The 15147-nt window shown below is 37.6% G+C and overlaps 1 long non-coding RNA gene across 1 annotated transcript; it reads right to left on the bottom strand.

The window, feature by feature from the left end:
* Positions 1–628: 628 nt before the first annotated feature.
* LOC134585373 (uncharacterized) lies at positions 629–14857 on the bottom strand. Its single transcript, XR_010086517.1, has 3 exons — positions 14736–14857; positions 1286–1404; positions 629–715 (listed from the first exon to the last, which is right to left on the bottom strand). It is a non-coding gene; the product is annotated as an uncharacterized LOC134585373 (long non-coding RNA).
* Between the last annotated feature and the right edge of the window lie 290 nt (positions 14858–15147).

The raw sequence follows: 15147 nt of genomic DNA, 5'->3' as shown, positions 1-15147 counted from the left end.
GCTCTAAACTGGTTTAACAAATAAAAAAAAAACAGAGGGAGGGCACCTATAAACTCAGATTACCATTACCACTACAAAGAGCTGCACTGGTTTTGGTGATTAGAGTGCTACTTTCATTTAGAAATTATTTTTTTCTGCCTGTGAAGATTCAATTTGATATGTTTGATATGATTAATTCAAACAAACCGAATTAAAGTTACCTTTTGTAAAGCATTCAGAGCAGGTTTTGTCGCAGCGATACACAGGCATTTTTTCATTAACTGATTTCATGCATTTCGCAAAACACATTTTATCGTTGTATACCAAGTCGTAAACAAATGCTTTGTTAGTGACCTTATGAAACTGGTCTAGTTTTGATACGATTTCATATGGCCCATTGGGTTTGGTACAATATGCCTGACACGGTGAGTTTAAAGTGAAGAACACTGCACATCCATCAGGGGGCGCTTTGTTCAGTAGATTTTCTACCGGTGATACGGTTGACCCAGGAGCTGGATATAGAAGTCGATATTCTGAGTGCTCTCTTTCAGTGTTACCCAGTTCTTTAAATGAAGCCATTACCATCCTTGGTCCTTCATATATTTTATTTTCTATGCTAACTTTTTTACTAACATCACTGGCTTCATTTTTCAGAGCATCCTTTATATTTTGATCAGTCAGTTGTTCACATTCAGTCTTATCAAATGTAATCACGTAGGCGTACTGCTTTGTAATCCTGAATTAAGAGAGACACATTAAGAGAGGGATTAAAAAAGACAAATTTACAAGGTTTTTGAGATTACTAGAAAATATAAACATGGAATTGTATCCCACTAGGTTATAGTATTAATATTATAGAAGTGTAAGCTGCCGTTTTGGGGATTCTCTGCATGTATCACACATTGCTATATATTGCTTGATGTAACTGTGCTCACTGTAAAACATTATGTAACACAAATTGTATTTATCAGTAATCCTGTCTATATTGAAACGATATCATGTGATCTCCCTAAACTTTTTATTGCTAATAAATGAATGCATTATAATTACAGCATTTTGTTTATTATTTAACCATGACATTGCTATTATATTACATTTCTGTGCATTTCTATGTTCTGTGTATCATTGCTTTAAATTAAAAACCTGGTAGTAAAGTTATTTAATGCAAAACATGCCCAGACCCGTGCAAGCACATTGTAAGCAGCCGATCGGTGGATTATTTGAAGGTCTATATTTCCCAGAAAATAAATATTATTCCATCACTACATCCACAGCGACAAACAGGAAAACGGAAACAGATCCCTACCCGTATGTCTGGCTGACATAATCCGTGACCCTTTTTAATTGTTCGGTAGTAAATCCGGTCACTGTTGATGTCGAGCTCCAGTAACAGAACAGGAGGCAGAGAACGGGCAACTTCCACACCTGGAATCACAAAAATTATTTTATTCTCCTCGTTACTAATGGAAGGAATAATTCATGGAGGGTATAACGGGATCTCCAAATGGGAACGGACCTATTCTTTATAATACATTGTATAAAATGCATTGAAAAATATGCATCACTATGATTCAGTGTTGGAAATCTCAACTTAATATGGTTTCCATTAACGCACTCAAGTTCTTGGAACCTACAAACTGGCTGCTTTTTTCTATATCTGCTTCTTGGTCTGAACCTCTATAGTTGGACTAATCACTGGTCAGTAGACTTGGAGATTAATTTCAGGCCAGACCAAAAATTGGGATAAATTCAGGCTGATTGGCAGTAACTCTGATTTGCAAGTCCAGGTGTACTCGTTTCTGTTCTTGATTCGAAGTGCCAATCCTGACACCTGAAAAGGGGGGGAGGAATGAAGAAAAGGATTTTTTTTTTGTTTTTTTTAAAGAGACAACTGACCAATAGAGGAAATAAGGAGGAGAAGTAAAACAATCTATACTTCCTAGCAAGATTTCTCCAGACACGTTGATTGCAGCTACTCAGGGAGACAGACCAGCAGTGATACCGTATGTTTTACTCTTGTTGTGTCTGTAGGAGTGGGACAATGATTCTAAATTGAGATTAGGCTTAGCTTACTGCTGTATTTAGCTAGCTGCTACTGCCAGGGGCACTTAAAACAACTTTAAGTGGGAGGTAAGAGATTGGCAGGCATTTTGTCATTTCTACTAGTGAGACTAGGTTATTAATGTACAGATTCTTTTTTTCTTTTCTTTTTTAAGGTGGCAAATAATATTTAAAATTATAATTCACTTGCAAAAAAGCAAGTGAATGATAATTTGTGAATACATAGTTGCCAGCATTTGAATAAACAAATTCCAGGGACACTTTGCAGCACAGCTATCAATTACTTACTTGAATATTTATGACAGCCACTGCCGCAAAGCTCCACCAACTCTGTCCAACCCACATAATGAATCTCCGCCTACTTATAGTGCAGATTATAGGGTCTACTCAATAAAGAGAGAATTACAGGGAATTCAGATAGGAATTTCAAACTTAAGTACAACGTAGCCAATTTGGAAAAATTCTCCTATTCAGCTGCACTACTTCGGCCTAAAGTTTGAAATTTCCATCTCAATAACCTGCAATTCTCGAGTCTCGAGTAGACCTTTTATGACACCAAGTTCCCACCAACAGTACAATGCATACTTGGTGTGCGATAGATACATGCGCAGCACAGCATCTATATCAGGCAGGTACATTTTATCACTTTAATGTGAGTTGGGTATCAGTGGTGACACTGTCAGTACAAGTACAATTATAGAAAGACCATGTGAAGATGTAGAGACCATAGAATATACATTAGTTCACAATATAATTATATTGGGGAGTGAATATAGAAAGAAAAAAAGCTGAAAATAGGAAATTATTATTATTTATTTATTTATTAATAAAATATTTTACCAGGAAAGATACATTGAGATTTCTCTCGTTTTAAAGTATGTCCTGGGTCCACAAATCATTGCATTGATACAATAGGATACAATAAAATACAAAAACAATATTAATACACAATATATACAAAATTTAACATAGAACAGGCAGGAAATATATAATCAGTCATAACACGTGCATTCTGCTTTGAGATATGTAGAGAGGGATCTCGTAAAGGACTTTAGGCTTGGGGAAGATTTGAAAGTGTGCGGGAGGTCGTTCCATAACTGCCGTGCTCTGTAGGAAAATGAAGTTAATGCAGCAGGTTATGTAGGATTTGAGTATCTAGCTTCAGTTATCAGATCATTCATACAGTTGCAAGAAAAAGTATGTGAACCCTTTGGAATGATATGGATTTCTGCACAAATTGGTCATAAAATGTGATCTGATCATCATCTAAGTCACAACAATAGACAATCACAGTCTGCTTAAACTAATAACACACAAAGAATGAAATGTTGCCATGTTTTTATTGAACACACCATGTAAACATTCACAGTGCAGGTGGAAAAAGTATTTGAACCCTTGGATTTAATAACTGATTGAACCTCCTTTGGCAGCAATAACTTCAACCAAACGTTTCCTGTAGTTGCAGATCAGACGTGCACAACGGTCAGGAGTAATTCTTGACCATTCCTCTTTACAGAACTGTTTCAGTTCAGCAATATTCTTGGGATGCTGGTGTGAATTGCTTTCTTGAAGTCATGCAATAGCATCTCAATCGGGTTGAGGTAAGGACTGGGCCACTTCAGAAGACATATTTTCTTCTGTTTAAGCCATTCTGTTGTTGATTTACTTCTATGCTTTGGGTCATTGTCCTGTTGCAACATCCATCTTCTGTTGAGCTTCAGCTAGTAGACAGATGGCCTTAAGTTTTCCTGCAAAATGTCTTGATAAACTTGGGAATTCATTTTTCCTTCGATGATGGCAATCCGTCCAGGCCCTGACGCAGCAAAGCAGCCCCAAACCATGATGCCCCCACCACCATACTTCACAGTTGGGATGAGGTTTTGATGTTGGTGTGCTGTGCCTCTTTTTCGCCACACATAGTGTTGTGTGTTTCTTCCAAACAACTCAACTTTGGTTTCATCTGTCCACAGAATATTTTGCCAGTACTGCTGTGGAACATCCAGGTGCTCTTGTGCAAACTGTAAACTGTAAACTGTTTTGTTTGGACAGCAGTGGCTTCCTCTGTGGTATCCTCCCATGAAATCCATTCTTGTTTAGTGTTTTACGTATTGTAGATTCGCTAACAGGGATGTTAGCATTTGCCAGTGACTTTTGTAAGTCTTTAGCTGACACTCTAGGATTCTTCTTCACCTTATTGAGCAGTCTGCGCTGTGCTCTTGCAGTCATCTTTACAGGACGGCCACTCCTTGGGAGAGTAGCAGCAGTTCTGAACTTTCTCCATTTATAGACAATTTGTCTTACCACGGACTAATGAACAGCAAGGCTTTTGGAGATACTTTTATAACCCTTTCCAGCTTTATGCAAGTCAACAATTCTTAATCGTAGGTCTTCTGAGAGCTCTTTTGTGCGAGGCATCATTCACATCAGGCAATGCTTCTTGTGAAAAGCAAACCCAGAACTGGTGTGTGTTTTTTATAGGGCAGGGCAGCTGTAACCAACACCTCCAATCTCATCTCATTGATTGGACTCCAGTTGGCTGACATCTCACTCCTATTAGCTCTTGGAGATGTCATTAGTTTAGGGGTTCACATACTTTTTCCACCTGCACTGTGAATGTTTACATGGTGTGTTCAATAAAAACATGGCAACATTTCATTCTTTGTGTGTTATAAGTTTAAGCAAACTGTGATTGTCTATTGTTGTGGCTTAGATGATGATCAGATCACATTTTATGACCAATTTGTGCAGAAATCCATATCATTCCAAAGGCTTCACATACTTTTTCTTTCAACTGTATATACAGCCCTATTCCCTATTCTCAGTGTGTTTCCCTAAGTGTGTGTTGTTGTATTTTTCATTTTAAGTCTATTGAATAAATGTTTCAATAAAGTATTACTTACATGTTCTAATTTTTCATTTTGCAGGCAATCCCTTCTGGTTTTCCCCTAGAGGGATACACTTATTGTAAATATTGGAGAAAAAGAGAGGGCAGGCCGACGCTTCCTATAGGCGACTAAAGCAGTCGCCTAGCATGCGTCTTAGAAGGGAGCGCCCTTCCGCCCGAATGATTACCTATATTCCTATAGCATTCGTATGCTGGCAGCCGAAAGCCGCTAGCATTTACCTGGTTGTTTCACGAACAGCAACTTTACCGGCTGTTCGTGAAACAAATTAAGTACTGAACCCAAGCCCACACATTGAGGGTCATGTGGCACCAATTAACAGATTACAACATTGTTGCAATCGGTAGTTAAGTGCTTTCCTGGGTGGCCGTCATTCGACTACCGACCACGCGGCGGTCGGCCATCTTGGATCCTTTGTCTCCCCAGCGGTGTTTTGTCGTCGAGTGCCTGGAACTGAAAACGGCTACTCAACGGCACGAACACCACTGTACTTCCAGGCCGTTCAGGAGCTTTGGTCTTCCCCTATTGTGGTTCCCCATCGGTGTTCGGTACTTTCAGACGACTTTAGTAATAAAGTGTATTTTGTGCAGCGTTCGGTTGTTATAGCTGGGATCTGAGCGATACTCTCACGAAATGTGCACTCAGACCCCAGCTATCTACCGAACATCCTTCCGTGCAAATAAAGTGAATATTATGGAAGTTATAGATTTTCATATGAATTGCCGCTTCTGCTGCACGGAGGGATAATCCACTTAACGGTGTATTTCAGTGGGAGTGTCCCTCTCACGCAGCAGTGCCTGATGGGAGAAATGCTCCAAATGTTAAGTCCCCCATGTAGTCCCCTACTGTATTACCCCTGCTATGTCAGTAAGGAAACCCTTGCTTGGAATACTGGAAGCTGTGAATAAAGACCTCAGTTGACTCCCAGAACTGTGTTTCGTCCGGTTACTGGGGGATTTTGGATATTGCCTTACTTTTCAGCGCTTGACTGTGGATTACCTATTGTACCAGCGGAGATCGTGGATTTTACTATTGCAGCTCCGCTACATAAATATAATAATAAAAACAAAGAACTACCCCCTTCTCAGCCCAGGCAAGAATTAGTCCCTATCCTACCCCACATTCTCTCACACTACACACACACACAGAAACACCCAATGCATCCCTATACACACACACAGAAACACACCATGCTTCCCTTACACACAGAAACACACAACTCATCCATTACACACACATACACACACACAATGCATCCCTAACACACACGTACAAACACAATGCATCCTTTGCACACATACATAGAAACACACTATGCATCCCTTACACACACACTGCATCCCTTGCACACACACTGCTTTCTATCCCTTACACACAAACACACTGCATCCCTTATACACACACTTCATTCCCTAAACAAACCGTTATCCCTATACAGGGTCGGACTGACCCACCGGGATACCGGGAAATTTCCTAGTGGGCCGTCGGCACCTGGGGCTGACGAGACATCTGGGTGACCTGCGCCCGAGGGGGGAGCTGGCTGTTCTGTCTCTGCTCCCCCGCCCTTGCGTGCTACCTAAGACTGGGGCCAGAATATGACATTGGTCTCATTAAGCTGCGCTCTGGGGAGCAGAGACAGAACAGCCAGCTGCCCCTGCGGCCGCCAGCACACCAATCTGTCTGACCACAGGTAGCAACAATGGGAGTGTATGTGTGTGTGTCTGTGTAATGATGTGTGTGTCTGTCTGTCATGGCGTGTGTGTGTGTGTCTGTCTCATGGTGTGTGTCTGTCTGTCATGGTGTGTGTCTGTGTCATGGTGTGTGTGTATGTGTGTCTGTGTCATGGTGTGTGTGTCTGTGTCATGTTGTGTGTGTATGTGTCATGTTGTGTGTGTGTCTGTCTGTGTCATGGTGTGTGTGTGTCTGTGTCATGGTCTGTGTGTGTCTGTGTCATGGTCTGTGTGTGTCTCTGTCATGGTCTGTGTGTGTCTCTGTCATGGTCTGTGTGTGTCTGTGTCATGGTGTGTGTGTCTGTGTCATGGTGTGTGTGTCTGTCTGTCATGGTGTGTGTGTCTGTCTGTCATGTTGTGTGTGTCTGTGTCATGGTGTGTCTGTGTCTGTCTGTGTCATGGTGTGTCTGTCTGTCATGGTGTGTGTGTGTCGGTCTGTGTCATGGTCTGTGTCATGGTGTGTCTGTCATGGTATGTGTGTGTATGTCTGTCATAGTATGTGTGTGTCATGGTGTGTTTGTGTCTGTCATAGTATGTGTGTGTCATGGTGTGTTTGTGTCTGTCATGGTATGTGTGTGTGTCTGTCGTGGGGTGTGTGTGTGTGTGTCTGTCGTGGGGGGATGGGTCTGTGCGTGTTTTTAAAAATAGTGTTTTTACTCAGTTTTTTTCCAACATCGTGCTGGTCTCTGTCTGTGTCATGGTGTGTGTGTGTGTGTGTGTGTCTGTCTGTGTCATGGTGTGTCTGTCTGTCTCATGGTGAATGTGTGTCTGTCTGTGTCATGGTGTGTGTCTGTCTGTTTCATGGTCTGTGTCATGGTGTGTCTGTCATAGTATGTGTGTGTCATGGTGTGTTTGTGTCTGTCATGGTATATGTGTGTCTGTTATGGTATATGTGTGTGTCTGTCGTGGGGTGTGTGTGTGTATGTGTGTGTGTGTTTAAAAATAGTGTTTTTACTCACTTTTTTTTTCCAACATCGTGCTGGTCTCTCCTCAACTGGCCCTGCCTCTATGGCTGAGAAAATCAAGCTTGATGATCTCAGCCAATCCGCACTGACACAGGAAGCACCTTTAGTGACCGTCTGAGTGTCTGTCACTAGAGGTGTCACTAGGAAGCAATGTAAACAAGGCGGCAAAAGTTCTTGCACCGGCCCTGAGAGAGGGCTAACGACGGTTTAGGTTTTGCCTGGATTGGTCAATTTGCCCTTTCAGGAGCTTTCGCTAGCTAAATTGTGAATGTTTTATTCTTCCAAAATTATTGTAAAAAACATAATCAGTGGAAAGACAGATTATTTTGATGCTTTACAAAAAAAGCTGAAAATAAGTCATGGATAAATGTCGCGTAAAATATATTCCAGTTTGATTTTCAATGTGTGTCAGTTAGATGCAGAATAAATTAAATACATTGTTTCTTCAATAATCAGAAGTACACGGCACAATGTGGACACCCACAGGTTTATTGTCTAATGATGTAAACTAAGCAATCAAAGTGAATTCCACTTTTTAGGTCAATAGCCAAATTAAGAACAGTTGACTTTTTTTCCACATGAATTAATAAAAAGAGACTATTATTTCCCCAAATACCCTCACAGCTGTTAATTACATACCCACTAACTGGGATAGTGACACTTCGAGCTGGTGCGGTGCCAGACTAAATGCCCTAAATGTTATTAATCATTATTAGGAATATGTCTTTATAGCAGTAATACCTCAAAATAAGCGGACAGTCCCATATATAAGGAATAAACTATACACACATATTCATATTAATGAGTGAAATAAATTGGCGATGTTGAGGCTAAATTCAAATTACATGTGCGATACAGAGTTTAGCCACAAGATGCCGCCAAAGAATTACTTTTAAATCTTTTTAGACCACAAACCTCTATAAACAGAATATATCGCTAGCAAACAAGAAATATATTGAATCAGATACCCCTGCATTGAGAGTTTTACTTCTAAGTATTCTCCCCAGGAAAAATAGTTATAACAAAAAAAAATAGATAAAAAAAATAACTTATAATAATAATAATAATAATAATAATAATAATAATAATAATAATAACAAATAAGTTGGAGGCACCTGATATTAACACAGTGTCTGCCACCATTGTTAGGGCCATAACGGAGCTAGGAGCAGCCAGCCTGGGGGCAAGTCACCTTTCCCCCTCACAGGAATAGATTGACAGTAGTTTGATCCAGAGGGACAATCTACGTCCTGGAACCCTTTATTAAATAACAATTTAGTTAATAAACTCTATAGTTGTTCACAATTACCAGTTCAATGAAAAGTAACACCTGTATTTGCTGTCACATATATAGTGTGAAGGCATGTGCATGAATGTCATTATGAGAGTGAGTGCCTGTGCTTATTCAAGTGTCTAGTCTAGTGATAGTATCTGGAGTTCGCAAAGGCAAGCAAGTTTATTTTGAATAGTGCAAACTGGTGAAAGCATGTGTGAATGTAAGTGTGTGTTTGTGTCAGGGTTTGTGAGTGCAGAGTTGTGTCTGTGGGAAATGTCAGGACGCAAAGATGCCTTTTCATGTAGTGTCTGTGTGTATACGCAGGAGTTTATTGTAAGATGAAAAGAAGAGGACACATGCTTCACACACAATACACGCTAAGCAAGTAAAGTGCTCCTTTACATATCCATTGTAATTTAAATATCAGCGCTATCTTACTGAATCTCTATCTTATTCACTAAAGTCACAATTTTCAGGAATTCAAAGTGAATTTCAAATTTAAGGCCAAAATAGATAAACTGGGAAATATTCTTAATGTCAAACTGTTTTTGTTTGGCTGTTCAGGAAATTTGGCAAGTTATCTGTCGCGCATCAATTTACTATTTAATGTAAACAATCCAGTGTTCCTAGCAAACACCCAATGTACATATCACATTATGGATAATTAATGACACATTGCGGCTCATGTATTGATATGTATTATTAGAAATCATTTAGAAACGCGATACAATTGATTTTTTTTTTTTTTTTTCTCTACAACAGTTACGTGTGTAATGACACAATTATATAAGTAGTTACTTAGTATGTAGTTAACACTACTGTGGAAGGATTCCCACGGGTATATTCGGTTTCACAGGGATAAAATGACACAATACAATATAATAGAGGGACACATTGATAAAACGACATAACACATTATAGTATAGCGATATACTTTTTATGAAATATGATATGTGTGAATATCTTCACGAGGTTAATAAACATTTTTGGCTAATCACGAATAGTATATATGCTATATAATAGCCTCAATAGTAGAATAATAGCTTTAACAATAGAATAATTTAAGAAAGTGGTCACGATGTAGATTTCGGGGACACACAATGTACAAATTATGATATAAGCTTTGTTTGACAAGTGTTTTTTTTTTTTTTTTTTTTTTTTTTTTTTTCTCCTCATCTATATATTAATTATAGTTGACTTTGTTAGGACAGCTCTCTGGGCCTAGTGGCCGGCTTGCCCCTCTTGGTGTAGTGATACTACACTGTTTCCGTTGATCTCTATCACTACCAGAGATCTACGGTTAATTTTTTTTTTTTTTTTTTTTTTTCTTTCCTTTTTTCTTTTTTTCCTCGTTTTCTCTAGCCATTGGCTGGATGAAGATGATGGATCTGTTCCGATCCAATTTTAACTTGTTCGTGTTTGGTGTAGTCTGGTGTCTTGTCGTGTTGTTTTTTTTTTATGTGTCTGTTTTTTCCTTTTATAGAGCATATGAATTTTTTGTTAAATCCAGGACAACAAAAGACAGTAAAATTCCTGTATATGGATACTGGGGGTTTAAATATAAGTATATTCGAATAACTTATTGACAAACAGAAATGTTAAAATTTCTATCGTTAAATGTCCAAGGTTTAAATACCAATAAAAAAAGGAGCAGATTATATGATACTCTTGGGGAACACAACATCCAAGTGGCATTCTTACAGGAAACACATTGGTTGCAGGGTCTTAAGCAAAGATGGGGTGGGGACAAATTTAATAATATAGTTCATGCTTCCTTAAGAGACAAGAAAAAAAGAGGAGTTGCAGTTGTTTTCAACAGTAATATAGATCTGCAAATTGAATATATCGAATTGGACCCAGAAGCTAGATATATAATTATCGTTTGTGTAATGGATAAATTGCCCTATACTTTAGTAAATGTTTATCTACCGAATGTTGACCCTATGACAAAGTTTCTATCTATAATGGATAGAGTTGATAAAGTATCTAAGGGATATCTAATTATAGCTGGCGATTTTAATTGTGTGGCGAACCCTAAAATGGATAAGACATATACCCCGACTACTTCAATTGATAAAAGAATGGTCAAACAGTCTAAAAAATTTAATAACATCTGTAAACAATATAATTTACATGATATTTGGAGACTATTACATCCACTGGAAAAAGACTACTCCCACCAATCGTGTGCGCATGGTTCATACTCACGTATTGATCTATGTCTATTAGACGCAAATTCGATACCCTTATGTAATTCAATCGAAATTAAAGAGAGTCTATGGTCTGATCATAGTCTCATTCTAATAGATTTTGGCAAGAGATGTTCTAGGGTGCGTACTACTTGGAGACTGAATGATGCTCTTATCAATGATACGAAAAATAAGGAAGAATTAATCCAATTATTAAAATTCTTTTGGTTAGAAAACAGCTCCTCTGATACATCGCCGGCAAATAATTGGTGTACACACAAATCAGTTATGCGAGGCTATCTAATTAAATTAGCCCATATAACGAGGTCTATGAAGGGTAAGACCCTATCTGATCTGTATATCGAGTTCTATAACTTGTCTAAGTTAAATAAACAAAATCCATCTGTAGAAATGAAAACTAAAATAAATGATGTACAAAAACTAATTAATTTAAAAGTGGAAGAAAAAATTAAATTAAATATTTACAAACTAAGATTAAAAAACTATGGTACAGGTAATAGAGCTAATAAAAATTTGTCAAAAAGACTACAAAATTATCACGCGAAAAATCGAGTAGAACAACTGATAGATGGCCAAAAGGTCTATTCAACACCCGCTGCAATAGGGGAGAGATTCAATCAATTTTATGAAGATCTATATAACCTCAAAATGTCCCCTAATCTAATGGATATTCAAAACTATTTAGCGGACACTCAGATCCCAAAAGTTTCAGCGCATGATCTATTAATTTTAAACAGGATTATTTCGGCCGATGAAGTTAAATTCCAAATAAATAGACTTCCTATTAATAAAACACCAGGCCCTGACGGTTTTACGAATTTATATTATAAACAGATGCAGTCCTTATTAATCAATCCTTTAACAGACATGTTTAATCAAATAGCTCTAAACAAATTTTTTCCAACTGAATTACTACAGGCTAATATTATTCCGATATTGAAACCTGATAAAATTAGTAACAACCCTAGTAATTATAGACCTATAGCTTTGATTAATGTGGATATGAAGATCTATGCGGCCATAATTGCTGACAGAATAAAGACTATTATTGCGACATTGATCCATCCAGATCAGATAGGGTTTGTCCCGGGTAGGCAGGCATCAAACAATACTAGAAGAATAATTGACACTCTAGACTGGGCCAACAGATATCGGATTCCCTTCCTGGCCCTGTCATTAGATGCCGAAAAAGCATTTGACAGGGTCGGGTGGGGTTATCTTAGCGAACTTCTTATTGCATTTGGGTTCACTGGATGGATACACGACGCCATTATGGCTTTGTATTCCTCCCCCACTGCGAGAACGGTAGGACCAAATATCACAGCAGGGTGGTTTGCACTTAAAAACGGTACACGACAAGGATGTCCTCTTTCCCCCCTGCTGTATATCTTGTCTATTGAGCCCTTGGCAATCAATATTAGGAATAATCCTTTGATCCAAGGTGTCCATACGAATTCGATGGACGCTAAAATATCATTTTACGCGGACGATGCGTTACTCACTCTTACATCCCCAGAGTCTTCTCTAAAATTTTTAATGATCGAAATTAATAAATATTCTACAATTTCGAACTTTAAGCTAAATATAACCAAATCCACAGTAATGTATGTGAATATGAACAATGACCTGGTAAACACTTTAGCCCACGCCTATAAATTTGTATGGACAGACTTGGAATTAAATTATCTAGGACTATATATAACTGCCAAAGTGACAGCTATAATGGAGAGGAATATAATGTTCCTTATGAAAAATATGAATCTCAAACTAAAAAGATGGAAAAATTTAGAAACTTCCTGGCAAGGCAAAATAAATATTATTAATGCGTATATATTGCCTAAATGGCTATACTTATTTTCTATGATTCCACTCAAAGTCCCTGGGCCCTGGCTGGCTATGATTCAATCCAGTTTCAATAATTTTATATGGAATAATAAAAAACCTAGAATTGCTCAAAAGATATTAACTAGAAAACTGTCTAACGGAGGTTTAAACTTTCCTAGTATTACCTACAGTTATCATGCTAATATCATTAGACATATCTACCTCCTTCAGGACCCTGAGCAGGTCTTAGAACCATGGTATAATATTGAATCTGAAATGGTCCAAACAGACAGACTGCAACACTCGATGTGGATAGTTACAAAGAACTCTCTAATGAATTTGTTTAAGAACTCAACGATACTATTCCAAATTCTAGAAGAGTGGTTATTAATTAAGAAAAAACTAGCCCTAGGAAATAGGATACCCAAATCATGCACAATAGACATACTGCAAATTCTTATAGAAGATCTCTCTTTAAAGAATTGGGCTAACGCTGATAGAATAAAGTTTTCACAAATTATGCAAGGAGATAATATTTTGCCATTTCAGAGCATTAGTGATATTTTCCACATTCCACGCAGGGAAATTTTTACTTATCTACGGATAAAAAACTATATTCATAAAAATGTGCTCAAATCGCCTTCTATCTATGCGAAAAAGTTGGAAGTTATATTTAAGTCTCAACCCATTAAAAAAAGCATGGCTGTCGCCTTATCAATGCTGGAACTTCTTAAAGAGTCCCCATATAGTTTGATTAAGAAGTGGGAACAAGATTTAGAACTACAAATTTCTTTAGACGATTGGAATTCCTCTTTAACTCGGGTGAATAAATATATCCATTGTCTGAACCTGTCGGAATGCCACTTCAAAGTTCTCTATAGATGGTATTATACACCTGCTAGACTAGCTAAAATGTTTCACTCTTCTGATCCAACTTGTTGGAGATGTGGTAGCCATTTAGGTACGTACATACATATCTGGTGGACATGTCCAGCTGTTAAGTCTATTTGGTCTTGGGCGTTTAATATTTTTTCATTAATGACTACAAACAGAATTCCGGAGAATGCTGCTTCGGCTATTTTACATCTGAATATGTCTTTAGATTCACAAAGAGATTTCTGTTTTGCCATTCATTCTTTGATTGCGGTTAAAATCATTATCGCAAGACACTGGAAAGTATCTAAGTCGTTTGACAAACGACTATTGATAGACCAAATTAGATTCCAATTATCAATGGAATATGAGTTGATCAATAATGCGACTTTTACTTCTAAGAAAAAGAGATGGTATTGTGAATGGTTAGACAAATATAGTATATTATTTGGATAGTTCTCCTATGGTTAAATTAGATATCTGCATAGACAGAGAAAGAAGGGATGAAATTAAAACAGAAGCCAATAACCTCAGTCCATGGAAAGGGAGTTGTTTGAAAAGATGCTCTAAGGAAAAAATTTTTTTTTTTTTTTTTTTGTTTTTTTTTTTTTTTTTTTTTTTTTTTGTCGTGGTTAATCTACGTTAGTATGCTGCCATGCGGGTCTTTAATTGAATATGCGATCACTGTGTTTGATTATGTACCATCTATCACTTATGTATTTGTTTGATACTTGTGCACACTTGTTGATCTGTATTAGTTTCAGCATACTTGTTGTCTATGTCAAATAATAATGAAAAACTTTTTCAATAAAGACATAATTAAAAAAAAAAAAAATAGAAACGCGATACAATGAATGCAATGTACAACACTCAGGCTGTAATACAGAAATCAGTTAATGGATTTTTTTACTCACCTGAAATTGCATGGCGAATTCTAAATTGACCTGCGAGATCTCTGTATGGCTCTGCCAGTCGCAGTGTTTACAGCAATGGATGGAGTACTTAACGCAGATTAACTCTCAGGAAGATCAAATCGTCTATTCGTGATGTATCTCTGTATCAGTCAGAAACTCTGTCACAGCTACAATGAAAACTGGGAGCTTGTAGCTTTATAAACCTTAGAAGGAATCATGATAGCAATGAATTAACCAATCAGAAATAGGCATACAATGTGTGGTTTACTTTGTATATTCGTTCTAAGATTGTTTATCTTATTATACTTACTGTTTATGATATGATTGTAATCACTGTGCATTGTATAAAACGTGTTATCAGTATGATCTAGATAGAATTTGTAGGTAATTCTAAAGAACTGAATTATAACAC

This window comes from Pelobates fuscus, chromosome 2 (genome assembly GCF_036172605.1).
Source record: "Pelobates fuscus isolate aPelFus1 chromosome 2, aPelFus1.pri, whole genome shotgun sequence".
Lineage (NCBI taxonomy): Eukaryota > Metazoa > Chordata > Amphibia > Anura > Pelobatidae > Pelobates > Pelobates fuscus.
The sequence above is the reverse complement of the archived record's forward strand: the minus strand, read 5'-3'. Positions and strand labels throughout refer to the sequence as shown.